The following is a 10,171-nucleotide window of genomic DNA, read 5'->3' as shown; positions in this document are numbered from 1 at the left end:
GGGGGGGACTGTGGGTGGGAAGACTGCTTGGAAGGGTTGGGTCCCCCCCCACCCCCCAGGATGGCACACAGCCCCTTCCCAGCAGCAGCAGCAGCAACGGCCATCATGGCACTGAGGGCCCACTGCTGAGAGACCTCTGGCAGCATGGCACAGCCCCAGCAGCCTGGGATCCAATGCCACCTGTGCCACATGGTGCCGCACAGGCCCAGCCTGCTAGTACGTACCCTCAAACAGAACCAGGCCACACCCTCAGGCTGCACACCCTCGGGTCCTGCCTGCATGGAGTTGGCCCAGCCCAAAGGTGCATGGGGCACTTGGAGGCAGGACCTGGCCCGAGGGTGTGCAGCCTCTGTGTGTGGCACTGGGACCCCAGGTGACAGCAAGAGTGGCCTGGTTGTGCCTGAGGGTGTGCGCTAGAGGGCTGGGCCATTGTGGCACAGGTGGCACCAGGTCCCAGGTGGCTGGGGCTGTGACATGCTGCCGGGGAGCTCTGCCAGTAGCAGGCCCTTAGCACCCTGACAGCTGCTGCTGCTCTGGGGGGGCTATGTGCCATGCGGAGGAGTGGATGGGGTACCCAGTCCTCTCATCCATAGCCCCCCCACACACACAATCCCTCCCACATCCACACAGTCCCCCTGCACCCACAAACTACCCCACAATCCACCCATAAACCCCCACTTACAAACCCAACACCTCAAATTACCCCCACAAACTCCCCACCCACATACCTAGCCACAAACCCCACATCCACAAGCCCCGTACCCCTCCACAAACCTCACCCCCACAAACCCTACACCTACCCCTACATCCACCCACAAACCCATCTAGCCCCTACACACCTGTCCCCCTCCCAATCTCTGCCCCCCCCCTTGCAGTTTTACAGTATACATGCACAGTTGCCAAACGGGAAGGGACAGGACCTGCTTGCAGGAGCCGCACCTGCAGAGGCAACTGCCACACTGCAGCTCTGCTTCGCGCTCACACCAATGCAGGGACATGTGGCCCCAGCCTGGGGGGAGTTACTGGTTCCAGGAACCACTTTGGTGTGTGAGGAGGTGTGGGAAGGGGTGGAGGTGGCAGAAGGGGTGTGCATGAGAGAGAGATGGGGGACGAGGGTAGAGGAGTGGTCTGGGTAGGAGATGCCACCAGAGCCAGGCTTAGAGCCTCTCTGCCCTGCTAGAGCAGGGTCTGAGCTGGGGCTGCGTGGGCTCAGCTATGCGGGGTGCGCAATGGCAGTACTGGGAGGGGTAGCTATGGAGGGGCTACAGGGAATTTTGGTATGGCTAGAGCCTCTAACCTGCCCCCCCCCCAGTGCTGCTCGTGCTCGAGACACTGCACTCTGCTGCAACTGAGTCCACCCCACCGCCGCCTGCTCTGAGCATCCCCACAAATAGACTTCCGGCAGGACACTTCTCTCCACACTGCCTGGCTGCATTCCTGTAAGTTGGCTGTTGGATTGGTATCAGCTGATATGGCTGGTTAATAATTGGCCATTGGTATTGGCCAAGGAAATCTTTATTGTTGCTCCCCTACTTTTTTTTCATTATTATATATATTTTTAATCAAATTATTTGGATCATGCTTGGGTTATTTTGTAGTTAAAAGACAGTGTTTTTTCATGAGCAAAGCATGGGCTGGTTTCCTTGGTTTATAACTGAGCCTAAAATGTTAATAATCTCAAGCACTTTTTCTTATTTTCATATTAATCTTTGTTATTTATTATGTATAGGATAGTGGGGGTATTTAATTTTTCAGTTTCTCAGCATTTCACTGAGACCAATGCTTAAACAAGGGTAGAGAGGTTTTCTGAGTTCTGGTGACAATTGAATAGATAAATGCTAGTGCACCAGGATCTAATTCATCCATCCTATTTGAATTTGACCCACCTACCTATGTAGATTACAAGCATTTGTACAGAAACTTAGCATTACAGGAGCCAACGTTACTGTGTCCTTTCAGTGTTACTGCAATATAAATGTGAAAAAGCCTTATTTATGTTTTTTTCTCGAGTGCATCACTACCATTTTAGAAGCAGGGGAGAAGTACCAAATCTATCCTTTCTTTAGAAACATACTTGATTTTTCCTTTCATGTATACAGGTTTAAATCAGCAGGGACTCTTCTCCAGATACACTTATGTAAATTAAGGCAGAATTGGCCTTTTTAAAGAGCCTCTCTACTTCACTGGACACCAGGAGTAAAAAAATATTCCTCATCTACCTTTAAGTAAAATCTGCACATCCTACTTGCCACCTCCAATACAGGCTACATCCCACAGACTTTTGAATACACTTGAATACTTAAGCCAGTGCTTGTTTTTTGTTGCTTATATCCCACTGACATCATGGGCTTAAAGTGCTTTTGGCTGACTTCTGGTTAAGAGTACTCAGCACCTTTCTCTATAAGGTCCAAAATACAGAGCAAATGTTCACATTTTGAGTTTAGGCCAAAATTTGAACAGGGGAAATTCTTTGTGTATAAAATAAATCCCTGAATTTATTCAGCAAAATCTAGTGAAAAATGGCTTTGAGTGTTGCCATACATCACACCAGGTGATCTTGTTTCCTGTTGGGTTTTGTCCTGTCACTCCTTTTGTGTCGTTTCTGCTTGTTGGCTAGTGGAATCCTTGCTTTATGCAATATCCTGCCACTTTCCATATTAAGAGCCAGATCTATTTAGCTGACCTGCAAAATGCATCTTCCAACAATGTCTTCTTTGCGCACCACTCTGAGCTGTCACAATGGGTCAGGCTAGCAATTAAAGTAGTTGACATCAGAACTGAGGTCCCTGCTCATAGCTTTCAAGCCTGAATAGGGGCAGAATAGTGGGCATATCTACATATGCGCTTTAATTCACAATAGGCAATTTACTGTACATTAGAGTGTCACAGCAAAAATCGTGCTAATACGTTAATGTGCAGTAAAATTAGGCTACTGTGCATTAAGCATCACTAAAAAAGTGTGCTCTTTCGCTACTGTGCATTAGGGCAGCATAATGCGCATTTAGTTAGTACCTCACATTAGGGGTGCTACATTTAATACGCAGTAGCAAAAGTGCATTAATGAACGTGTAGACACACCCAGTTTGTTCCAAATCAAGAACTAAATGATTTGGGAATGATTGGCAACTGATGTTTATTTGGGCTCTATGTTGCTCTGCTCGCAGACATCAATGACCCAGCTAGAGAGAGAACTGCATCCAATGTAGATTTAGCAAGCAGTAGCCACAGTAAGGGGTGACAGGAGGTATCATCAGTAACTGTATGCACAGTTACTGCTAAGTAGTGCAAAACATGGCCATCTTATTTAGTAGAGAATGTAAATGAGAAGCCAGGGTGTGAAAAGTTAAAGAAAACCTCCTTTTTCTGGACTGCTGTTTGTCAAAACTAAAGGCACTAGAAATAAATGAATTAACCATTCATGCTTGAGGCTTGGTTATGTGAAGCAGAGCTGTGCCCCATGACACCTTTGAGTGTGGAGCGTCTTGGATTAATGCACAGAGCAGGGCAATATGTAAGGAGAGCTCACTGGCACTAGTCTGTCTCCTTGACTATCACTCAAGAGGTGCAGTAATGCATGTGTCGTGAACAGCAGCTGCTCCCAAGAGCAGGCAATGACGTGTGAGAGAATTTCCCCTAATATGATCATTACTCTAGATGCCACATGAATCTGTATACTTGCAAAGCAAAGCCCTGAAGCACCGAACTGAAATGGGTTTGCTTCATGTGATTCGAGTCTTTTGGCACAAATGACTTTCAGTACAAATTTGGCAGGTGCAGAGCTGTGAACTTTTAAACATCTCAGATTGTGTCACCTCCTCTTGCCCCCTTCAACTGAGCATATACACTCCTAAGCTTAGGAGAGAAATAGTGCTAGGTAAGAAGCAATGCTTGTATTTCAGCTGGCTGTCTGCAGTAGAGATCCTAAGATGATTAGCCACTTTTAACTATTCAAAGAAATGACAAAATTTTTTTGGGAAGAAGCTATGAGAAGCTATAGAACACAGTGAATGAAATTGAACCAGAAGACATACGTATAACCCAAATTGCTTAAACCCAAGTAATTCAAATTTTCCTTGACTGGGAATTAAGTCTCCTTTTCTCAGTATGATCCTTCTACTGACATTCAGCACATTGTGAAACACAGGCGTTTCCAACTCAAGCTGGCTGTTGGGCTAGCTCAGAGAAATATGATAAGAAAAATACAGAGCACTATTTAGAGAAGGGCATTAAACCGATTGAAGTATACTGGAAAATTAACTAGTAAGAAGAGATTAGATACACATACTGAGGGAGAGAACTTATTGACCACTGAATAAAACTTGATTCATATTGTTAAAATGGTAATAATATCATTCAGCAAAGGCTAATATCCTCTGTATATAACAGAGTCAAAATGTGTCAATCGTGAGACCTATCAGATTAAGAGAAAATCATGTATTCTAAGTGCTGGAAGTCTCATAGCTTGGAGCAGCCTGCTTGAAGCACTGAGAAACACATAGTGGGCACCTGTATATGTGCCCGACACCTGCTCCAGTGCATTCTAATTAAAATGCATTGGAGAAGACTCGATTAATCGAGTCTGCTGGAACATGCTAATTAGCGCACTCCAGCAGCCTCAGAGTCTCTGTATACAGCATCCCCATACTTCAAAACGATGGTGGAAACACTTTAACTAAAACTTGTCAAATGAACACCCCCAGCACCATTTTGAAGTGTGGAATGCTGAATACATAAGACACTGCGGACACTTTAATTAGAGAAGCTCCCAAGGGCTGCTTAAATTAAAGCACCTCTCCCTCCCAGTGCCCAAGCCCAGAGCACATATAAAGATGCCCTGTATGCCCAGATCTTATCTCTGGATGGGGTGGGCCTAGACCTGAGGTATTCTACCTTTTGACCAAATGGGTGGCATGGGCCTGGTCCATGGACCAGATTGGACCCCATGACCCAAGATTAGGCCTGCATACCTGAATCTAGACTGCATTACTCCACTTGGCCCCACATGCCTGGATTGGGGTCCTGGGACCATGCACTGCCTCCACCTGGCCCTATGTGCTAAGATCAAGCCCCAGGACTCCACACGTGGTTCTACATGCTGGGATCAGGACCCAGCAGACCCTGTGCTGCCTCTGTCCTGTCCCATATGCTGGGATTGGGCCCTAGGCCCCACACCCGGTCCTGTATGCCAGGATTGGGGTCTCAAGACCTCCTGCCACCTCTGTCAGACTCTGTACTGCCTCAGCCTGGCTCCACATGCTGGATCATATTCCATGGCCCTGTGCCACCTTTACCCAACCCCACATGCCAGGATCATGTGCCACACTGCCCTGCACACTAGATCTTGTGTGTAGAACCACAGCCCATGGGCTTCCTACGCGCCGGATGACAAGGTGCCAGGCCCAGACTTGTACCCCAGGCCAGGGGATGAGCACCTCTGGCCCCAGTGATGTAATAAGGTCTGTTTGCATGCACTGGTGATGTGTAGGAAGGTGAAAGGGGGGCACGTGTGCCCCCTGAGATTGCCCACCACCAAAGCCATCGCTGGCTTCTGCAGGCGGTTGCCGCCCCCTTTCCTCGCAGCCAACGTGGCCACCGCGGCTGTGGGCAGTCCCCGCTTGCTGCTCACTGCCACCGACAGTGGAGACAGCAGCTGCAGGTGGTCCCTGGCCACCACTCATCACCCTGTGGCTGCCTGAGCATAGTCCCTGCTCGGCCCACCCTCACTGCTGCAGCCACCTGTGGGTGGTCTCCGCTTGCTGTCACCACACCCCCACCACTGACACTGCCACCTACGGAAGGTTGCTGTGCCCCCCACAGCCTCAGGAGGCACGCGTCGTTCATGTTCGCGTGTATAAATTGTCTGACTCCAACATCCCTGCCTGAGTTATGCAACATCACATATCCAGTTGGAGTTTTACAGAGTTGAAGTGCTACAGATCAGCCCATTCAGGTCTAGTTCATCAGCTATAAACGCAATAATGTACTAAGTTCTCATCTGTTGTATCAAGATACGTTGTTAAGAGCCATTTCCAGTAGCTGTAAAGTGGCTTAAATACAGCTATTGGAAACGGCTCTTAAAGCAGGCTTTGCTGCCTTTCCAGACAGTGAAAACTGTGTGGACAAGGTTTGCTTTGTAGCCTAACAGCACATGGTAGAGGTACTTCCAAGCAGAGAGCTGCCTTCAGTTTTTCACTTGTGAACATCTCAGTGATTTCATGATTTCCCTGTCCCCTGTGGAGAAAGTGGAATATTCTTTAAAATGTTGGAGTATGCAATTCAAGAAATAAGTCTATTTCATGGCAGCCTGGAGCTTTGAGGAATCTGCTGTTTCAAAGTAAATGGAATGACTTACTTGAATCTGAACGATTCTGCAGAGTCTGACTAGATGGACCCATGATTTCAGTACAGTTATCCAGCCTTTAGTTAAAACATCTGTACTAAGCAACTGTTTTGCTGGTCCCTAGGGTGATGATTTAGGTCAGATAATTTCAGTTATATTGACTTCATTTCTCTGGAATCAGACCAATCTCTTCATTGTCTTGCTTCTCACAGTCACTGCGGCAGATGTGGATGACTAATTTATTATTTGCATTTGCATGATTATTTCTCTTTCTTTTTTTTCCCTGCTTCTAACCTTTTCATTCTCAAAAATTGTTTTGAGTCTGAGGTTCTGGGAATTCTGCTTATAACCTTTCTGTTTATTGGAGAGCTAGCTATTATTAGACTTTTTTTTTTTTACATATTTCCAATTCAAAATTAAATTATATTTTTTCCTTCTGCTTTTAGTAGAGGGGCAGTAATTAGATGGCATTAAATCTGCTTTAAATAAACTTGTTGTGGTCTTTTCTTTATATTTGTGAGGGTGCAAAAATCTTATTTATAGTGGATTTAGCTAATGAATCCTTGATGTTTCACTGCTGTAGTAGTACTGAGAAACTTCTTGTTTGGTTTCCTCATTATTATGGCTTATGAATAGGTGAAAGCTCTTAGTGAACAAAAAAATTCCCCACTTTGTGCACAGAACAGCAGTAGCAATCTGTTCAATCTACTTGTTGGCACTGAGCCTAAAGAACAAGACCTGCATCTCCTGGAAAGAAACGGGGGGATATCCATGCATTCAGTGACTATGTTGGTATCTGTTTTGATGTGTTTATTGGCATCACCCAGTCATTACCATAGGAAGAAAACTTACTAAGTGACTTAATAGTCAACTGGAATAGATGAACATAAGAACAAGCAGAAAAAAGCCCTGATCCCGTGGCAAAACTGGTTATTAGCAGTGGTTTTGAATGTACTAATCTGGTTTCCTTGGCAACAGCAAAGATGAATGTGGAGAACAGCCGCACTGGGAAAAGCAGTTCTGTCTGTGACACTGAAGAGGCATATCAGTTAATTCCTGGACTTAGCAAATAGCAGGTTTGTGTGTGTGTGTGTGCGTGCGCATCTGCGTGTGTGTGTGTGTGTCAGATAGAGAGTCATTCCTTGAAGATTTGTGGGAGAAAAGTCTGTTCCAGATATGGACCTCTTCTTTTTTTCCGTAAAAATGGAAGTGTCAGCTCTATCTCTGGGCCTGAAGAAAAGCATTGTGAAGATCTATAGATCTTCATGTGGGAAGACCGTGGGGCAGACGAGGGATAGGGAGAGGAAAGCAGTGGACTGCCTCCTGGAAAATTAATAAACCCCACCTGAGAATCTACAGAAGCATCAATGAGGCTTGAGACTACGTTAACTCTTCAACCATTTCCTTCTGTGCTGGGGGACTGGGATGCATGCCATAATCATTCTGGCTTTTGGTGCATCTTAAAGTAGCTACAAATCTGCCTTAGTACAAAGTCTGATGCCATTTGATGACATGTCATACTATAGAGGAAAGATATAGCATGCTTTTTAAGGGGGCTTGACTGTTGTTGTTTCTGTTTTAGAGCTGCGGAATGTCTTCATTGGGTATATGTTACTGTGTAGAAAATATTTCTTCCTGGAGTGACACCAGATTGTGGGGTAAGATTTCAGTCCTAATTGTTTGTAGACCTTCCATGAATAAAAGTGAATTATGTTCCCTGTGCATCTGTGGTCTGTGTTGAAGATTATATGACATAGCCATTTGATTTTTAGTACTGTTTATCCATAGTCTAAAAGACAAGGTAAATGTGATTTTGTTTTGGTGTTTGCAAGAAGACTGATTACTATAAGATGAAACAGATTAATGAAAGGTCTCACTGCCAGGAAATGTTCTATCAGAGTATGATGTATTTAGGTTTCAGAAGCAATGGATGTTCTATAGGTGGGGATGTAGGAAAAATAGACTGAAACAAACCTAGAAAACTTACTGTGGGTAAGAAGCCTACGCTGGCAGATGACACGGTGGTCTCTCGTATTTCTTTTATAATTGTAGCTATTATCTGAACCCATGTAGGTATCAAAATAAAGATGAGTCAAATGTATAGGTGGCTAAAAACAAGTTTAGAAACAGTATTATTGGATGCAGATCTTTATCCGTTTCTGGCCAATCCACTAGTATCTAAGGAAATCCATGCCGAAGATATATTCCCCCCTTCCAGTTCCCTAAGGGTCAATTTCATTGCATAATAATTATACCTTAAAAACAGAATTTCTGGATCAGATGACTTCTTTTTTTGAGAATTGGTTTTCCTGTTTGCGCAAAGACAGGCTCCCCCTTAGCACGCTGTTCCTACTAAAAAATCTGCACATTGAATTGGAACACAGGCCTGCATTTCTGCTGATTAGTCTGCAAACTACCTCTTGTTCCACTGACATCTGTTCAGTGAAAGGATTTCCTGCTTTGCTAGTCCTGTGACTCTTGCTTCATTTCTTACTTTTTCCTTTCATGTGCAAAATAAAGGAGCAGAATGATGCAGACTAAGTCACTAGAACTCAGCCCTGCAAGGTGCTTAGTGCCTCATAGGATCAGAGCATGAGAGAATATCTTCAGTTTAGCACTTAGGCAAAATGAGAGAGGTGGAAAGAGAGCACAGATTATAAGTGTTATTAGCGGGAGAATCAAGACTCTCCTTTGAAGCAGTGTTTGAAATAGTGTCACTTAAACCCTTATTAATTGTTATGAAACACTGTACTCAGCTTTCTTACTTTTGTAGTCAAAGAGGCCAATGGCCAAAAAAATCTTGATAGAGCTCACTCCCACTGCCCTTTCCAATAGGAACCGTGTTCTAAAAGTAGATACAGGTAGGGATGCATTTGACACAGTCCTAGCCATGCTTACTTATCCAGAGGATTTACCAACACTATTAAAGAGGAGGAGCTGAGAACAGCAGAAAGCAACACTGAATCAGACTGTCTTATTCCCAGCGGATGAAACTGTAAAGTGGATGTAAGTGCATTGGGACTTCTTTCTTGCTGATGTGGGTCAGTTGTTTTTTCTGTTTAAAAAAAAAACCCAATAGTTTTAGAGGGAAGTAGACTCAAAAGATCCTCAGCAGTAACGTAAATGGAGGCTGAAAGTTCTGAGCTGTTCTCTTATAATAGGTTACAAGAACTATCAAGTGTCTAATTTCCAGTTCATAGAATCATAGAAAATTAGGGTTGGAAGGGACCTCAGGAGGTAATCTAGTCCATGCCCCTCTTCCAAGCAGGACCATCCCCAACTAGATCATCCCAGCCAACACCTTATCTAGCTGGGTATTAAAAATCTCCAAGGATGGAGATTCCCCAACCTCTCTGGGAAACCTGTTCCAGTGTTTTACTACCCTCCCAGTGAGAGAAGTTTTCCTAATATCTAACCTAAACTTCGCTTTCTGCAATTTGAGATTGTGGCTCCTTGTTCTGTCATCTGCTACCACTGAAAACAGTATAGCTCTATCCTGTTTCAAACCCCACTTCAGGTAGTTGAAGGAGGCCATTTTTGTTGGCCTCTGCTGGACTCTCTCCAACTTGTCCACATCCTTCCTGTAGTGGGGGGCCCAAAACTGAACACAGTACTCCAGATGTGGCCACACCAATTGAATAGAGGGGAATAATCACTTCCCTTGCCCTGCTAACAGTCCTACCAATGCAGCCCAGTATACTGTTAGCCTTCTTGGCAACAGTGGCACACCATTGGCTCATATTCAGCTTATTGTCCATTGTAACCTCCAGATCCTTTTCTGCAGAGCTCCTGCCCAGCCAGTCAGCCCCCAGCCTGTATCAGTGCATGGGA

The 10,171-nt window shown here is 45.1% G+C and overlaps 1 protein-coding gene across 3 annotated transcripts in view; it reads left to right on the top strand.

Annotated features, from left to right (window-relative positions):
• GPR45 (G protein-coupled receptor 45) overlaps positions 1-10,171 on the top strand; it is a 64,653-nt gene that overhangs the window by 8,855 nt on the left and 45,627 nt on the right. For 2 of the 3 annotated variants that reach the window (XR_002099053.1, XM_019525526.1), the window contains exon 3: positions 7,923-7,998. The gene's annotated coding sequence lies outside the window, so the exon portion shown is untranslated. Of the gene's footprint in view, positions 1-5,815; positions 7,417-7,922; positions 7,999-10,171 lie in introns of those variants that run through there. The other variant, XM_019525527.1, reaches the window with a different exon arrangement.

Source organism: Gavialis gangeticus, unplaced genomic scaffold, assembly GCF_001723915.1.
Source record: "Gavialis gangeticus isolate Ggan-Ray unplaced genomic scaffold, GavGan_comp1, whole genome shotgun sequence".
NCBI classification, from domain to species: Eukaryota; Metazoa; Chordata; order Crocodylia; family Gavialidae; genus Gavialis; species Gavialis gangeticus.
The sequence above is the reverse complement of the archived record's forward strand: the minus strand, read 5'-3'. Positions and strand labels throughout refer to the sequence as shown.